This window comes from Hippocampus guttulatus, unplaced genomic scaffold, assembly GCF_054856545.1.
Source record: "Hippocampus guttulatus isolate MCC_2025c unplaced genomic scaffold, RoL_Hgut_1.0 HiC_scaffold_135, whole genome shotgun sequence".
Classification (NCBI taxonomy): domain Eukaryota; kingdom Metazoa; phylum Chordata; class Actinopteri; order Syngnathiformes; family Syngnathidae; genus Hippocampus; species Hippocampus guttulatus.
In genome coordinates this window covers 12501-20000 of record NW_028233824.1, presented here as the reverse complement: position 1 = coordinate 20000, position 7500 = coordinate 12501, and positions in this window count along the sequence as shown.

The following is a 7500-nucleotide window of genomic DNA, read 5'->3' as shown; positions in this document are numbered from 1 at the left end:
GCGAGCGTGCGTGCCCGGGAAAAAGGCCTCTTGGCCGGCGTGAGAGTTTAATAATAGCGGGCCGGCTCATCGAGCGTGCGTGCCCGGGAAAAGGGCCTCTTGGCCGGCGTGAGAGTTTAATAATAGCGGGCCGGCCCGGCGAGCGTGCGTGCCCGGGAAAAAGGCCTCCTTGCAGGCGTGAGAGTTTAATAATAGCGGGCCGGCCCGGCGAGCGTGCGTGCCCGGGAAAAAGGCCTCCTTGCAGGCGTGAGAGTTTAATAATAGCGGGCCGGCTCGGCGAGCGTGCGTGCCCGGGAAAAAGGCCTCTTGGCCGGCGTGAGAGTTTAATAATAGCGGGCCGGCCCGGCGAGCGTGCGTGCCCGGGAAAAAGGCCTCCTTGCAGGGGTGAGAGTTTAATAATAGCGGGCCGGCCCGGCGAGCGTGCGTGCCCGGGAAAAAGGCCTCCTTGCAGGCGTGAGCGTTTAATAATAGCGGGCCGGCCCGGCGAGCGTGCGTGCCCGGGAAAAAGGCCTCCTTGCAGGCGTGAGAGTTTAATAATAGCGGGCCGGCCCGGCGAGCGTGCGTGCCCGGGAAAAAGGCCTCCTTGCAGGCGTGAGAGTTTAATAATAGCGGGCCGGCTCGGCGAGCGTGCGTGCCCGGGAAAAGGGCCTCTTGGCCGGCGTGAGAGTTTAATAATAGCGGGCCTGAGAGTTTAATAATAGCGGGCCGGCTCGGCGAGCGTGCGTGCCCGGGAAAAAGGCCTCCTTGCAGGCGTGAGAGTTTAATAATAGCGGGCCGGCCCGGCGAGCGTGCGTGCCCGGGAAAAAGGCCTCCTTGCAGGCGTGAGAGTTTAATAATAGCGGGCCGGCCCGGCGAGCGTGCGTGCCCGGGAAAAAGGCCTCCTTGCAGGCGTGAGAGTTTAATAATAGCGGGCCGGCTCGGCGAGCGTGCGTGCCCGGGAAAAAGGCCTCTTGGCCGGCGTGAGAGTTTAATAATAGCGGGCCGGCCCGGCGAGCGTGCGTGCCCGGGAAAAAGGCCTCCTTGCAGGCGTGAGAGTTTAATAATAGCGGGCCGGCTCATCGAGCGTGCGTGCCCGGGAAAAGGGCCTCCTTGCAGGCGTGAGAGTTTAATAATAGCGGACCGGCTCTGCGAGCGTGCGTGCCCGGGAAAAGGGCCTCTTGGCCGGCGTGAGAGTTTAATAATAGCGGGCCGGCCCGGCGAGCGTGCGTGCCCGGGAAAAAGGCCTCCTTGCAGGCGTGAGAGTTTAATAATAGCGGGCCGGCTCTGCGAGCGTGCGTGCCCGGGAAAAGGGCCTCCTTGCAGGCGTAAGAGTTTAATAATAGCGGGCCGGCTCATCGAGCGTGCGTGCCCGGGAAAAAGGCCTCTTGGCCGGCTTGGGGGATTGAAAAAAAATCCCCCATTCATTTTCAACGGGAGGGGTCGGCGGTACCGCTTGGTGTCCGCCAGACGGCGGTGTGGTAGGCAAATGGCGGGCCTGCACGGCGAGCGTGCGTGCCCGGGAAAAATGCCTCCTGGCCGGCGTGAGAGTTTAATAATAGCGGGCCGGCTCGGCGAGCGTGCGTGCCCGGGAAAAAGGCCTCTTGGCCGGCGTGAGAGTTTAATAATAGCGGGCCGGCTCGGCGAGCGTGCGTGCCCGGGAAAAAGGCCTCCTTGCAGGCATGAGAGTTTAATAATAGCGGGCCGGCTCCGCGAGCGTGCGTGGCCGGGAAAAAGGCCTCTTGGCCGGCGTGAGAGTTTAATAATAGCGGGCCGGCTCATCGAGCGTGCGTGCCCGGGAAAAGGGCCTCTTGGCCGGCGTGAGAGTTTAATAATAGCGGGCCGGCCCGGCGAGCGTGCGTGCCCGGGAAAAAGGCCTCCTTGCAGGCGTGAGCGTTTAATAATAGCGGGCCGGCTCATCGAGCGTGCGTGCCCGGGAAAAGGGCCTCTTGGCCGGCGTGAGAGTTTAATAATAGCGGGCCGGCTCATCGAGCGTGCGTGCCCGGGAAAAAGGCCTCTTGGCCGGCTTGGGGGATTGAAAAAAAAATCCCCCATTCATTTTCAACGGGAGGGGTCGGCGGTACCGCTTGGTGTCCGCCAGACGGCGGTGTGGTAGGCAAATGGCGGGCCTGCACGGCGAGCGTGCGTGCCCGGGAAAAATGCCTCCTGGCCGGCGTGAGAGTTTAATAATAGCGGGCCGGCTCGGCGAGCGTGCGTGCCCGGGAAAAAGGCCTCTTGGCCGGCGTGAGAGTTTAATAATAGCGGGCCGGCTCGGCGAGCGTGCGTGCCCGGGAAAAAGGCCTCCTTGCAGGCGTGAGAGTTTAATAATAGCGGGCCGGCTCATCGAGCGTGCGTGCCCGGGAAAAGGGCCTCTTGGCCGGCGTGAGAGTTTAATAATAGCGGGCCGGCTCATCGAGCGTGCGTGCCCGGGAAAAAGGCCTCTTGGCCGGCTTGGGGGATTGAAAAAAAAATCCCCCATTCATTTTCAACGGGAGGGGTCGGCGGTACCGCTTGGTGTCCGCCAGACGGCGGTGTGGTAGGCAAATGGCGGGCCTGCACGGCGAGCGTGCGTGCCCGGGAAAAATGCCTCCTGGCCGGCGTGAGAGTTTAATAATAGCGGGCCGGCTCGGCGAGCGTGCGTGCCCGGGAAAAAGGCCTCTTGGCCGGCGTGAGAGTTTAATAATAGCGGGCCGGCTCGGCGAGCGTGCGTGCCCGGGAAAAAGGCCTCCTTGCAGGCGTGAGAGTTTAATAATAGCGGGCCGGCTCATCGAGCGTGCGTGCCCGGGAAAAGGGCCTCTTGGCCGGCGTGAGAGTTTAATAATAGCGGGCCTGAGAGTTTAATAATAGCGGGCCGGCTCGGCGAGCGTGCGTGCCCGGGAAAAGGGCCTCTTGGCCGGCGTGAGAGTTTAATAATAGCGGGCCGGCTCGGCGAGCGTGCGTGCCCGGGAAAAAGGCCTCCTTGCAGGCGTAAGAGTTTAATAATAGCGGGCCGGCTCATCGAGCGTGCGTGCCCGGGAAAAAGGCCTCTTGGCCGGCTTGGGGGATTGAAAAAAAATCCCCCATTCATTTTCAACGGGAGGGGTCGGCGGTACCGCTTGGTGTCCGCCAGACGGCGGTGTGGTAGGCAAATGGCGGGCCTGCACGGCGAGCGTGCGTGCCCGGGAAAAATGCCTCCTGGCCGGCGTGAGAGTTTAATAATAGCGGGCCGGCCCGGCGAGCGTGCGTGCCCGGGAAAAAGGCCTCCTTGCAGGCGTGAGAGTTTAATAATAGCGGGCCGGCCCGGCGAGCGTGCGTGCCCGGGAAAAAGGCCTCCTTGCAGGCGTGAGAGTTTAATAATAGCGGGCCGGCCCGGCGAGCGTGCGTGCCCGGGAAAAAGGCCTCCTTGCAGGCGTGAGAGTTTAATAATAGCGGGCCGGCTCCGCGAGCGTGCGTGGCCGGGAAAAAGGCCTCTTGGCCGGCGTGAGAGTTTAATAATAGCGGGCCGGCTCATCGAGCGTGCGTGCCCGGGAAAAGGGCCTCTTGGCCGGCGTGAGAGTTTAATAATAGCGGGCCGGCTCATCGAGCGTGCGTGCCCGGGAAAAGGGCCTCTTGGCCGGCGTGAGAGTTTAATAATAGCGGGCCGGCCCGGCGAGCGTGCGTGCCCGGGAAAAAGGCCTCCTTGCAGGCGTGAGAGTTTAATAATAGCGGGCCGGCCCGGCGAGCGTGCGTGCCCGGGAAAAAGGCCTCCTTGCAGGCGTGAGAGTTTAATAATAGCGGGCCGGCCCGGCGAGCGTGCGTGCCCGGGAAAAAGGCCTCCTTGCAGGCGTGAGAGTTTAATAATAGCGGGCCGGCCCGGCGAGCGTGCGTGCCCGGGAAAAAGGCCTCCTTGCAGGCGTGAGAGTTTAATAATAGCGGGCCGGCTCCGCGAGCGTGCGTGCCCGGGAAAAAGGCCTCCTTGCAGGCGTGAGAGTTCAATAATAGCGGGCCGGCCCGGCGAGCGTGCGTGCCCGGGAAAAAGGCCTCCTTGCAGGCGTGAGAGTTTAATAATAGCGGGCCGGCCCGGCGAGCGTGCGTGCCCGGGAAAAAGGCCTCTTGGCCGGCGTGAGAGTTTAATAATAGCGGGCCGGCCCCGCGAGCGTGCGTGCCCGGGAAAAAGGCCTCCTTGCAGGGGTGAGAGTTTAATAATAGCGGGCCGGCCCGGCGAGCGTGCGTGCCCGGGAAAAAGGCCTCTTGGCCGGCGTGGGAGATTGAAAAAATTCCCCCATTCATTTTCAATGGCGGGGGTACCAGGGGTAGAGCTGGGGGTACCAGGGGTAAAGAGCGGGCCGGCCCGGCGTGCGAGTTTGGCCGGAAAAGAGGCCTCTTGGTCGGATTGGGAGATTGAAAAAATTCCCCCATTCATTTTCAATGGCGGGGGTACCAGGGGTAGAGCTGGGGGTACCAGGGGTAAAGAGCGGGCCGGCCCGGCGTGCGAGTTTGGCCGGAAAAGAGGCCTCTTGGTCGGATTGGGAGATTGAAAAAATTCCCCCATTCATTTTCAATGGCGGGGGTACCAGGGGTAGAGCTGGGGGTACCAGGGGTAAAGAGCGGGCCGGCCCGGCGTGCGAGTTTGGCCGGAAAAGAGGCCTCTTGGTCGGATTGGGAGATTGAAAAAATTCCCCCATTCATTTTCAATGGCGGGGGTACCAGGGGTAGAGCTGGGGGTACCAGGGGTAAAGAGCGGGCCGGCCCGGCGTGCGAGTTTGGCCGGAAAAGAGGCCTCTTGGTCGGATTGGGAGATTGAAAAAATTCCCCCATTCATTTTCAATGGCGGGGGTACCAGGGGTAGAGCTGGGGGTACCAGGGGTAAAGAGCGGGCCGGCCCGGCGTGCGAGTTTGGCCGGAAAAGAGGCCTCTTGGTCGGATTGGGAGATTGAAAAAATTCCCCCATTCATTTTCAATGGCGGGGGTACCAGGGGTAGAGCTGGGGGTACCAGGGGTAAAGAGCGGGCCGGCCCGGCGTGCGAGTTTGGCCGGAAAAGAGGCCTCTTGGTCGGATTGGGAGATTGAAAAAATTCCCCCATTCATTTTCAATGGCGGGGGTACCAGGGGTAGAGCTGGGGGTACCAGGGGTAAAGAGCGGGCCGGCCCGGCGTGCGAGTTTGGCCGGAAAAGAGGCCTCTTGGTCGGATTGGGAGATTGAAAAAATTCCCCCATTCATTTTCAATGGCGGGGGTACCAGGGGTAGAGCTGGGGGTACCAGGGGTAAAGAGCGGGCCGGCCCGGCGTGCGAGTGTGGCCGGGAAAGAGCCCTCCTGGCCGGCCTGGGAGATTGAAAAAAATTCCCCCATTCATTTTCAATGGCGGGGGTACCAGGGGTAAAGAGCGGGCCGGCCCAGCGTGCGAGTTTGGCCGGGAAAGGGGCCTCCTGGCCGGCCTGGGGGATTAAAAAAATTCCCCCATTCATTTTCAATGGCGGGGGTACCAGGGGTAGCAGTACCGATTTTGGTCGTTAGGGGCGCTGTAGTAGGTAAACCAGATATGCGGAGTTAGGGGGTCAAGAAGGCGAAAGGCTTAGAAAGTGACCGTTCACCAAAATACTTTCCGAAACGTATATAGGGGGGCATGTGTCGGACGAGTCACCATGCTTTCTCGATGCTGGAGGTACCAGGGGCACAAAGTTGGCCGGGAAAGATGCCTCTTAGGCGGATTGAAAGCATGAGAAAATGCCCCCCATTCATTTTCAATGGCGGAGAGCGGGCCGGCCCCGCAGCCGAGTGTGGCCGGCGGAGAGGCGTCTCGGTCGGATGAATGAAGCGTGGAGCCGGCCTCTGACGGCGGAGCTCCGCACTTTCGAATATTTTCTATCTCCCCCTCCGGGCGGTCGACGGCAGTTGGGAAGGCCGCCCGAGAGGCGCCCGGGGCGGATACCTCGGGCGAAAAGCCGGCCTCTGACGGCGGAGCTCCGCACTTTCGAATATTTTCTATTTCCCCCTCCGGGCGGTCGACGGCAGTTGGGAAGGCCGCCCGAGAGGCGCCCGGGGCGGATACCTCGGGCGAAAAGCCGGCCTCTGACGGCGGAGCTCCGCACTTTCGAATATTTTCTATCTCCCCCTCCGGGCGGCCGACGGCAGTTGGGAAGGCCGCCCGAGAGGCGCCCGGGGCGGATACCTCGGGCGAAAAGCCGGCCTCTGACGGCGGAGCTCCGCACTTTCGAATATTTTCTATTTCCCCCTCCGGGCGGCCGACGGCAGTTGGGAAGGCCGCCCGAGAGGCGCCCGGGGCGGATACCTCGGGCGAAAAGCCGGCCTCTGACGGCGGAGCTCCGCACTTTCGAATATTTTCTATTTCCCCCTCCGGGCGGCCGACGGCAGTTGGGAAGGCCGCCCGAGAGGCGCCCGGGGCGGATACCTCGTGCGAAAAGCCGGCCTCTGACGGCGGAGCTCCGCACTTTCGAATATTTTCTATTTCCCCCTCCGGGCGGCCGACGGCAGTTGGGAAGGCCGCCCGAGAGGCGCCCGGGGCGGATACCTCGGGCGAAAAGCCGGCCTCTGACGGCGGAGCTCCGCACTTTCGAATATTTTCTATTTCCCCCTCCGGGCGGCCGACGGCAGTTGGGAAGGCCGCCCGAGAGGCGCCCGGGGCGGATACCTCGGGCGAAAACCCGGCCTCTGACGGCGGAGCTCCGCACTTTCGAATATTTTCTATTTCCCCCTCCGGGCGGCCGACGGCAGTTGGGAAGGCCGCCCGAGAGGCGCCCCGGGGCGGATACCTCGGGCGAAAAGCCGGCCTCTGACGGCGGAGCTCCGCACTTTCGAATATTTTCTATTTCCCCCTCCGGGCGGCCGACGGCAGTTGGGAAGGTCGCCCGAGAGGCGCCCCGGGGCGGATACCCCGGGCGAAAAGCCGGCCTCTGACGGCGGAGCTCCGCACTTTCGAATATTTTCTATTTCCCCCTCCGGGCGGCTGACGGCAGGTGGGAAGGCCGCCCATTCATTTTCAATGGCGGAGGTACCAGGGGTGCCGCTGAGGGTACCAGGGGTGCCGCTGAGGGTACCAGGGGTGCAGCTGAGGGTACCAGGGGTGCCGCTGAGGGTACCAGGGGTGCCGATGAGGGTACCAGGGGTACGGCTGAGGGTACCAGGGGTGCCGCTGAGGGTACCAGGGGTGCCGCTGAGGGTACCAGGGGTTCGGCTGAGGGTACCAGGGGTACGGCTGAGGGTACCAGGGGTGCCGCTGAGGGTACCAGGGGTGCCGCTGAGGGTACCAGGGGTGCGGCTGAGGGTACCAGGGGTAAGGCTGAGGGTACCAGGGGTGCCGCTGAGGGTACCAGGGGTGCGGCTGAGGGTACCAGGGGTAAGGCTGAGGGTACCAGGGGTAAGGCTGAGGGTACCAGGGGTAAGGCTGAGGGTACCAGGGGTACGGCTGGAGGTACCAGGGGTAAGGCTGGAGGTACCAGGGGTAAGGCTGGAGGTACCAGGGGTAAGGCTGGAGGTACCAGGGGTTAGGCTGGAGGTACCAGGGGTAAGGCTGGGGGTACCAGGGGTAAGGCTGAGGGTACCAGGG